The sequence below is a fragment of the Schistocerca gregaria genome, chromosome 8 (genome assembly GCF_023897955.1).
Source record: "Schistocerca gregaria isolate iqSchGreg1 chromosome 8, iqSchGreg1.2, whole genome shotgun sequence".
Lineage (NCBI taxonomy): Eukaryota > Metazoa > Arthropoda > Insecta > Orthoptera > Acrididae > Schistocerca > Schistocerca gregaria.
Window position 1 is genome coordinate 491,158,507 of NC_064927.1, and position 11,015 is coordinate 491,169,521.

At 44.0% G+C, this 11,015-nt stretch overlaps 1 protein-coding gene across 20 annotated transcripts in view; it reads right to left on the reverse strand.

The window, feature by feature from the left end:
- The window catches only part of LOC126284064 (GTPase-activating protein CdGAPr), a 718,807-nt gene extending 707,995 nt beyond the window's left edge, over window positions 1-10,812 (reverse strand). For 9 of the 20 annotated variants that reach the window (XM_049982676.1, XM_049982671.1, XM_049982665.1 and 6 more), the window contains exon 1: window positions 10,605-10,745. The gene's annotated coding sequence lies outside the window, so the exon portion shown is untranslated. Of the gene's footprint in view, window positions 1-10,604 lie in introns of all 20 variants that reach the window. The other 11 variants (XM_049982684.1, XM_049982682.1, XM_049982675.1 and 8 more) reach the window with 3 other exon arrangements.
- Between the last annotated feature and the right edge of the window lie 203 nt (window positions 10,813-11,015).

Sequence of the window (11,015 nt, forward strand, 5' to 3'; positions counted from 1 at the left end):
CCTTCTCGAAACTACCCTCTGAGCACCAGAATGCATCCTGTTACTAAAGACTTCACTTGTCAAAGATGTGCTGCAGACAGGGGGACTGACTGCACGAGCCCTCTTCAGAGACTGGGTGTTAGAACCCTCCAGCGGCCCACCCTTTCCGCTGGGAGGAGGAAAAGAGGATTTCGAAGGATCCATCTCGGTCCCACGAGCAGCTAGGGAACTAGAGGTCCACCTAGACAGAGCCCCGCGTGCCTAGGTAAGCCTTATACAACTGAGGTGCGGCAGGTTCCCCAGAGGTTGCCCGCTAATGACTGTTCCACCTCAACAGCCATGCATCTCATCGGCGCGCAGCACACCTTGAGATTGAGTGGTTGTTTATAGAGGTTTATTCCATCCTGGCGATCCGGGCGGCCAAGCCAAGATCCCCACTCCCTGAGACACACGACATTCCACCGCCGCGCCGCACGGTGGTCGTCGAGGTATGCCCAGAGCTTACGGCGACAGGGGACTGGCGGCGCTTACCAGTCCCAAGCGCAGGAACCCCGGGGTCGCCAAGCCCGTACCCAGCAAATGGATGCTGAGCCCCTGGGGGCGGAAAGTGCGAGTATTAGTTGAGGACCAATTGGATGGAAATCAGTGTGGGTTTAGGCCTCTTAGAGGTTGTCAGGACCAGATCTTTAGCTTACGGCAAATAATGGAGAAGTGTTATGAGTGGAACAGGGAATTGTATCTATGCTTCATAGATCTAGAAAAGGCATATGACCCGGTTCCTAGGAGGAAGTTATTGTCTGTTCTATGAGATTATGGAATAGGAGGCAAACTTTTGCAAGCAATCAAAGGTCTTTACATGGATAGTCAGGCAGCAGTTAGAGTTGACAGTAAATTGAGTTCATGGTTCAGAGTAGTTTCAGGGTAAGACAAGGCTGCAACCTGTCTCCACTGTTGTTCATATTATATATGGATCATATGTTGAAAACAATAGACTGGCGGGGTAAGATTAAGATATGTGAACATAAAATAAGCAGTCTTGCATATGCGGATGACTTAGTTGTGATGGCAGATTAGATTGAAAGTTTGCAAAGTAATATTTCAGAGCTAGATCAGAAATGTAAGGAGTACGGTATGAGGATTAGTATCTCCAAAACGAAAGTAATGTCAGTGGGAAAGAAATATAAACGGATTGAGTGCCAAATAGGAGGAACAAAGAACAGGTGGACGGTTTTAAGTACTTAGGATGCATATTCTCACAGGATGGCAACATAGTGAAAGAATGGGAAGCAAGGTGTAGCAAAGCTAATGCAGTGAGCGCTCAGCTACGATATACTCTCTTCTGCAAGAAGGAAGTCAGTACCGAGACTAAGTTATCTGTGCACCGTTCAATCTTTCGACCAACTTTGTTGTATGTGATCGAAAGCTGGGTGGATTCAGGCTACCTTATCAACAAGGTTGAGGTTACGGGTATGAAAGTAGCTAGGATGATTGCAGGTACTAGTAGATGGGAACAATGGCAGGAGGGTGTCCACAATGAGGAAATCAAAGAAAAACTGGGAATGAACTCTATAGATGTAGCAGTCAGGGCGAACAGGCTTAGATGGTGGGGTCATGTTACACGCATGGGAGAAGCAAGGTTACCCAAGAGACTCATGGGTTCAGAAGTAGAGGGTACGAATCGGGGCAGACCAAGGAGAAGGTACCTGGATTCGTTTAAGAATGATTTTGAAGTAATAGGTTTAACATCAGAAGAAGCACCAATGTTAGCTCTGAATAGGGGATCATGGAGGAATTTTATAAGGGGGGCTATGCTCCAGACTGAACGCTGTAAGGCATAATCAGTCTTAAATGATGATGATGATGATGATGATGATGAGTAGTGTACATAAACTATACAACTGCAATATTTATTAGTTATTTTCTACATCTACATATATACTCTGCAAACCACCGTGAGCTGCATGGCAGAGGTTACATCCCATTGTCCCAGTTATTAAGGTTTCATAATGTTCCATTCATGTATGGAGCGCGGGAAAAATGGTTGAATATCTCTGTGCGTGCAAGAATTATTCTAATCTTGTGTGATTCTTGAAGTTTTCCCGGCGTACTGAGTATTCGATGAGATTTCGGGATTGCAGCCGGATCACGTTGACTTCTTGCCACGATATTTCGGCTGGCAATCGTCCAGCCATCTTCAGGTGAGTGTGCGTCACTGGAGACTGCAAGTTCCGGGAGTCAGCTTTATAGCAAAAAATTTGGCGCGAAAACGCATGCGCATTGGCCACCGTCACAGGAGCGTCCTCTGTCGAAGTCCGCGCCCTCTGGAGCTACTGTTCTATCTTTGGAGCGCAGGCACATGCGTAAAGGTGAAAACTACATGTCCGCCCTCTGTCGGAATGCGCGCCCGCGTCGCTAAAAACAGACGTCAGTTGTCGCTAGACGTGTCATTTAGAATAAACCGTCTTCTCTCAGAGGAAATTAGAGAGATCACCGGGTCCCAAGCCTTGTCCAGTTGAAAACCGCCGTCACGATTTATAAGATTTTGCGCTAGGCGTATCTCCACAGATTCTTTAATAACGGAATCCCAAAAAGTTTTTGCTGGGGCCAAGATTTTCGTGGCCGAAAATTCCATAGCGTGTCCTGTGGTAATACAATGCTCAGCTACGGCCGACTTACTGGGCTGCAAAAGGCGAGTGTGGCGTTCGTGTTCAACGCACCTTTCATGTACTGTGCGCGTCGTCTGACCGATGTAAGCTTTGCCACACTGGCAAGGAATTTTATAGATTCCGGCCTTCCGCAGACCCAGATCGTCCTTTACCGAACCGAGAAGGGCACTAATCTTCGCCGGTGGCCGGAAGATTACTTTTACTTGATGTTTCCTTAGGATCCTGCCTATTTTAGATGAAAGGTTGCCGGCGTATGGAAGGAACGCCCTGGATCTGAAAAGCTCCTTATCTTCTTGATGTGAGTGGTCACGTTTCTTCCTTTTTAGCGCTGCTCTAATCTGATGTGGAGAGTAACCATTACCTCTGAACACCGACTCTAAATGTTCCAGCTCCTTTGTAAGGCTGTCTCCATCAGAAACAACATGAGCCCGGTGCACCAACGTTCTAAGGACACCAGTAGTTTGTGAAGGATGATGACAACTCGACGCTTGCAGGTAGAGGTCCGTATGTGTGGGCTTACGGTAGACAGAATGCCCTAATGACCCGTCCACTCTCTTGGTAACCAAGACGTCCAAAAACGGCAAGCAACCATCCTTCTCTATTTCCATCGTGAACTGGATGTTATTGTGGATTGCATTCAGATGCTGCAAGAACCGTGACAGTTCTTCTTCACCATGGGGCCACACTACAAAAGTGTCATCTACGTACCGCCAGAATACACTCGGTTTAAGTTCTGCCGAATCTAGTGCCCTTTCCTCAAAGTCTTCCATAAAAAAGTTTGCTACCAAAGGCGAGAGAGGACTTCCCATGGCAACACCGTCAGTCTGCTCAAAATACTCGTTATTAAATAAAAAGTAGGTTGAGGAAAGGACGTGATGGAAAAGTGCTGTTATGTCGGCCGTGCTTTACGACGCTCCGTGGTCAATTTAACGGATAAAGTTTTGGACAACGTAACACTGTCTGTGCTTGGGAAAGGCCTGAACTTCGCTCCTACGCCGAGGACCCTGCCTTTAACTGATTTTATTAGTGCTGTTGAGGAAGCTGTAAGACCTCTTCCTAGTGATGCTGCAGAAGAAATTAGACGTGAAACCTGCCGTGCACTCACGAAAGCTCCACGTCAGAAGAGCAACATTTCTGCCATGGAAAGGGCCGCATTACGAAAGCTACGAGAAGATCCTCATACAGTGATCTTACCAGCGGATAAGGGAAACGCTACAGTGCTTTTGCCACGTGAGGTCTATAATCAGAAGATTTACAACTTGCTGAATGAACCAATGTATCGGAAGATTGGCAAAGACCCCACAGCGAAAGTGGAAAGGAAAACATCAGCACTGCTGAATTCTTCTTCTATTCCGCAAGAAGTGGCGAAAAGACTAAGACCTCACAGTTCTGTGCCACCCAGGTTATACGGTCTTCCGAAGATCCATAAGAAAGAGGTTCCTTTACGGCCGATCGTCAGTAATATCGACGCCCCCACGTATGATTTGGCGACACATCTCGCCTCTCTACTGAGACCTTTTGTGGGGAAGTGTGCGCATCATGTTCGCAATTCGGCTGACTTTATTAGTAGACTAAAGTCACTTCGGCTCAGTGAAACTGACTTACTAGTCAGCTTCGACGTCATCTCACTTTTCACTAAGGTTCCTCTTATGGACTCTTTGTCTCTCATCAGCAATAAGTTCACGGCCGACATAACAGCACTTTTCCATCACGTCCTTTCCTCAACCTACTTTTTATTTAATAACGAGTATTTTGAGCAGACTGACGGTGTTGCCATGGGAAGTCCTCTCTCGCCTTTGGTAGCAAACTTTTTTATGGAAGACTTTGAGGAAAGGGCACTAGATTCGGCAGAACTTAAACCGAGTGTATTCTGGCGGTACGTAGATGACACTTTTGTAGTGTGGCCCCATGGTGAAGAAGAACTGTCACGGTTCTTGCAGCATCTGAATGCAATCCACAATAACATCCAGTTCACGATGGAAATAGAGAAGGATGGTTGCTTGCCGTTTTTGGACGTCTTGGTTACCAAGAGAGTGGACGGGTCATTAGGGCATTCTGTCTACCGTAAGCCCACACATACGGACCTCTACCTGCAAGCGTCGAGTTGTCATCATCCTTCACAAACTACTGGTGTCCTTAGAACGTTGGTGCACCGGGCTCATGTTGTTTCTGATGGAGACAGCCTTACAAAGGAGCTGGAACATTTAGAGTCGGTGTTCAGAGGTAATGGTTACTCTCCACATCAGATTAGAGCAGCGCTAAAAAGGAAGAAACGTGACCACTCACATCAAGAAGATAAGGAGCTTTTCAGGTCCAGGGCGTTCCTTCCATACGCCGGCAACCTTTCATCTAAAATAGGCAGGATCCTAAGGAAACATCAAGTAAAAGTAATCTTCCGGCCACCGGCGAAGATTAGTGCCCTTCTCGGTTCGGTAAAGGACGATCTGGGTCTGCGGAAGGCCGGAATCTATAAAATTCCTTGCCAGTGTGGCAAAGCTTACATCGGTCAGACGACGCGCACAGTACATGAAAGGTGCGTTGAACACGAACGCCACACTCGCCTTTTGCAGCCCAGTAAGTCGGCCGTAGCTGAGCATTGTATTACCACAGGACACGCTATGGAATTTTCGGCCACGAAAATCTTGGCCCCAGCGAAAACTTTTTGGGATTCCGTTATTAAAGAATCTGTGGAGATACGCCTAGCGCAAAATCTTATAAATCGTGACGGCGGTTTTCAACTGGACAAGGCTTGGGACCCGGTGATCTCTCTAATTTCCTCTGAGAGAAGACGGTTTATTCTAAATGACACGTCTAGCGACAACTGACGTCTGTTTTTAGCGACGCGGGCGCGCATTCCGACAGAGGGCGGACATGTAGTTTTCACCTTTACGCATGTGCCTGCGCTCCAAAGATAGAACAGTAGCTCCAGAGGGCGCGGACTTCGACAGAGGACGCTCCTGTGACGGTGGCCAATGCGCATGCGTTTTCGCGCCAAATTTTTTGCTATAAAGCTGACTCCCGGAACTTGCAGTCTCCAGTGACGCACACTCACCTGAAGATGGCTGGACGATTGCCAGCCGAAATATCGTGGCAAGAAGTCAACGTGATCCGGCTGCAATCCCGAAATCTCATCGAATATTCTAATCTTATCTCCATCATCACTATGTGAGCGATACGTAGGGGGCTGTAATATGTTCTTTGAGCAGCAATTTAAAGCTGGTTGTTGAAACTCTGTTAACAGACTTCCTGAGGACAGTTTACGTCTATCTTCAAGATTCTTCGATTTCAGTTCCTTCAGTATCTCTGTGGAACTCTCCTGCTGATTAAACAAATCTGTGACCATTCGTGCTGCCCTTCTCTGTATACGTTTAACATCCGCTGTTGGCCCTATCTGGTCCGGGTGCCACACAGTTGAGCAATATTCTAGAACATGTCGCAAGAGTGATTTGTAAGCAGTTTCCTTTGTAGACCGATTGCACTTCTCCAGTAATCCACCGATAAATCCAAGACCACCACCTGCTTTACTCACAATTGGACCCACATAATTATTCCATTTAATATAAAAAAAGAAAATGGTTCAAATGGCTCTAAGCACTATGGGACTTAACATCTGAGGTCATCAGTCTCTTAGACTTAGAATTACTTAAACCTAACTAAGGGCAGCACCCACATCCATGCCCGAGGCAGGATTCGAACCTGCGACCGGAGCAGCAGCGCGGCTCCAGACTGAAGCGCCTAGAACCGCTCGGCCACAGCGGCCGGCTATTTAATATCCGTACAAAGTGTAACACCTAGGTATTTGTATGAGTTGGCCGATTCCAACAGTGTCTTATTGATATTATAGGACACTACGATCTTTTTTTACGTTTCTGAACATTTAAAGCAAATTGCCAATCTCTGCACGACTTTGAAATCTTATCAAGATCCGACTGAATATTTATGAAGCTTCTTTCATATAGTACTTCATTATAGATAACTGCAAATAGCCTGATTTTACTATTAATATTTCCTGCAGCCACAAATTTCACTTGATAATCCATATGATCGTATTTTTCACAATAAGCGTGGGTGTGGTACTGAGTCAAATGCTCTTTGTAAACCAAGGAATACCTGACTGCCTTGATCCAAAGCTTTCAGTATGTCACGTGAGAAAAATGAGAGTTGGGCTTCGTATCATCGATGTTTTCCAAATCCATGCTGATTCGCATTGAGGTCATTCTTTTCGAGCATTATGTATGATGTCAGAATATGTTCTAACAGTTTACAACAAATCTATGTCAAGGATACTAGACAGTAGTTTCGCAGATCACTTCTACCACCCTTCTTGTAGACTGGTGTGATCTGTACCTTTTTCTAGGAACTGGACACGGTTTTTTGTTCGAAGGATCTATGATAGATTACAGCTAGAAGAGCGGCTAACTCAGCAGCAAACTGGGTATCGAATCTTACAGGTTCCAACCGGCCCTGTTGCTTTGTTCAGTTTCAACGATTTCAGCAGTTTCTCAACACCATTGGTACTAATACTTATTTCATTCATCTTTTCAGACGGTGGTGGTGGTTAGTGTTTAACGTCCCGTCGACAACGAGGTCATTAGAGACGGCGCGTAAGCTCGGGTTAGGGAAGGATTGGGAAGGAAATCGGCCGTGCCCTTTCAAAGGGCAATCACGGAAAACCTAAATCAGGATGGCCGGAGACGGGATTGAAGCGTCGTCCTCCCGAATGCGAGTCTAGTGTGCTAACCACTGCGCCACCTCGCTCCGTTAAAATGTAATCACATGTCAGTTCTAGTATAATATATTTGTCCAAGGAATACACGTTTATCGTCTGCATTTCTTCTTGGTCTAGCAATTTCAATGGCCTTTTGTGTGTTAGTAATTATCCCCCCTTTCCTTAATCTCTCTTTTTACTTACCTTTACTTTATCAGCTGTGACCGTACGGTTCAAGATTTCAATTCCAGAAGTAATCCACAGCTTTAGTAATATTTATCGGAAGTCCGAACCGTCTATTATACGCAGTGACCCTCTTTTCAGAGGGATGAGGATTAAATAGGGGCAAGTGTCCTGGGTTTTCCTGTGTAGAGTAACATTTGAAAACATAGTTAAGCATTTCAGCTTTTGCTCTGATACCCTCAATTTCAGTTCCCGTCTCATGCACTAGGTACTGCAAACTAACTTTGGTGACACTAACGGCCTTTACATACGACCTGAATTTCTGAGTTCTGTGGAAGACACCTGACAGTATCCTGCTATGGCATTCATTATAGCCATCACGCATTGCTCTCTTGACAGCCAAATAGGTTTCATTCAGCATCTTTCTAGAATCACTGAAAAACGACGATTTGGTGATCTCAGCATAAAACAGTGGTGAATGGTGAAAGACAAATTGTTGGTATCATCTCACTGTAAGGTTTAATCATAGCTCAACACTGAAAAGTACTGTAAGTAACGTGTCAAGAGGTATCGTGCTGTTTTAGATTGTTAACTTGTAGCTTAGTGGATACGTTTCGCACTACAAATCCACGTATTCGGCTTTCCACCTTAAATCGATCCTAGGATTTTTTTGTCATTGCCATCATTTGTAAAATATTGAAAATGCAGATTTGTATGCTGGTTTCGAGTCCTCGTTAAACTGCATATCCCCTTAACACTGTTCCAAGATCGGAGGAAAACAAAAGCGATCAACTCCAGGGCGACCACACCTCGAATGGCATTGTGGTCATAACAACCTTCAGATTGATGGCATCTTTCCTGCGTTACGTCTGAGAGCTCTCAGCACTAACGAGAGGAAAATGTGGGTTTAAAATCTCGTTGCCAACTAGTTGGTAGAGACGGGATACGAGTTCTGATCATAAAGTCATACAGATCTACATCTTTCTATTCAGTGCAGAAAATAAGAGAACAAATCTTTAACATTAAGCCTTCAGTTGAAAGGTAAAATTTTATTAGTTTACCTAGGTTTCGATGCTAATAATGGTATCTTCTCCAGAACATAAATTATTTTTGTTAAATAATTTCAAAATAATTTAATTTTTGTTCTGAAGAAGGTACCATTATTGGTATCGAAACCTAGGTAAACTAATAAAATTTTACCTTGCAACTGAAGGCTGAATTTCTTAAAATAAGAGAACACAATTTATTAGGAAGATTAACTCGTCATAAAACGTCTTTCATTGTTACGGCCATCGATACGTCTGCTTAGGTGCTGCCTCTTAAAATTATATTTGCAACAATACACCGGATCAGAGAGGTTATCAAAGAAAACAGGTCGTGCTTATTACAATCCGTGCTATATGCTTTTGAGAAACTACGGAACTTAGAGTTTATTAAACATTGATGTAGTCGAGGATTTTAAACCTGTTTTATCAGAACTATAACGTCAACTCACTTGTTTATAAAGCAACATACGGGTATTTGCGAAAAATATTAAATTACGTTGCTATTATCGTGGAGAAAGATGGTCCTACCGGCGATTAACTAAGTTTCAATTGAAAGCGTTAACAGTACTATGAATCATTCAAATGATCTATGTAACTAACCAAACCAGCTATGGTCTGAGAGAAAGACTGGGAGACATAGTTCATACTTGCAAGTTAAAATACAGAGAACACATACAGCTACTGTCGTGTCTGGAATCGAACATCACGCGTTCTTAAAAAGAAGTCTCAATTCTTGGGCCATACGAGGCTCTTAGTATCATTCAACCATATCGCAGTTCAATTGTTAACCGATGTACAGTGGGAGTTATGAATTTAAACGAGCCTTCTAACGAATACTGCATTTGATTCTGTTTATTTCTGTGTGCTCTGAGAATACATTTGGCTACGTACGACGGACATCCGATTGTTCGTATAGCAGGGAAAGTATGCTGAATACTTTTCTCTTTATTTTTGATGATTCAGCTCGCTATAACTGGTAATATCACTGGAATTCAATTTTGCTAAAACCAATTGGCCGTCAGCCCCCCCCCCCCCCCCCCCCCCCCCCCGTGAATGAAAAGGGGAGAGGAGGGGGCAATGGTAGGGGCTAACAGACATGATCAGCTGAACGTTAATCTAATTTCTTTTTCTGAAAATTTTACCCATTCCATAAATGCGGACAGTTGAAATGTATAGCGTACCCCCACCAAACTATTATGATATTGTGGCCTCTTGTCATGCATTTACTACGAAAAAATTTACACCAGCATTCAGATTTGAGGAAACAGCTTGCCGGTCCTCATATGGATTATACACGATAAGTAAATGGTACCGACATCTGAAACAGAAAGGAAACTTAAGCATTTCAACTTCTACCGCAATTCTGCCAGCATTCTCTTCCTCAAATATAGCATTATCGGCTACGATCCATGTAGCTGCCCTTACCAGAATGCGAAAATGCTTGCTGTGATAACGTAACACTGAAGCACTCGGGAGCGAAGTATGTAAACCGGTTATTTACTCGAAAATTTGCACTTAGTACTTTCTTAGGTATAATTTCTACAATGAGTGATGAAAAAAGTGTCAATAACTTTCGTTTACTAGTTATTGGCGTTACTTATTACAAAGGAAATTCTGCATTAACGAAACCTATGTTTAGGAGAAGTCTAAGACCTATCTATACGCTATTGAAACCTAAAAGCTATGACAAATAAGTCTTCTGACGGATGGCAACAAAAGTTTGCAGTTCATGTTTTGATTGACACGGTGTGAAAGCTAGACCCTAATGATGAAAGTGCTTCACACGCAGAATAATTCGGCGATTGCCTCCGTGGAGTGACTATGAAAAACGGAGGAAGCCGCTATAAAGTGAGAATAACACCTTACAGGCGATAGTACACACATTACTAGAATATGTAATCTGTCAACGGCGTCAGGCGAATGTTCCGACATTTGATCATCATAAACATTCGAACAGAATTTCTGGTTGTTATGGAGGCCTGCACCACTCTTCTGGTATGAACAATAATTAAAAGTTCCTACCTATAAGTGTAGCAGCATCATCAGAAGCGGAAGGTTTGGCTTGAGACCATTCTGCGAAACAGTTGACACTCGCACCCCTGCGTACGACGCGCACCACACACAACATCAACAACGTATACTAACAGATACACAACACACAGAGCAGGAACACCCTCCGACCGGAAGTTACTGCTCTGCCCCCTAGCGGCTACGCACCAAGTTCTTCACTGCCCTCTCTGAGAAACGTTCTGTACTTGTGACTGCTGAACATCAAGGACTATTTTGTAATGAAATAATTTATTATAAAATATTACAACGTTGTGAATATTCTTCAGGAACGTAGTGCAATTTTCATAATACCCATAATTTACATCTACAAGCAGCGAAGGACTTCTAATAAAGTCTAATTTTTACATCCAGACGATCTGTTTG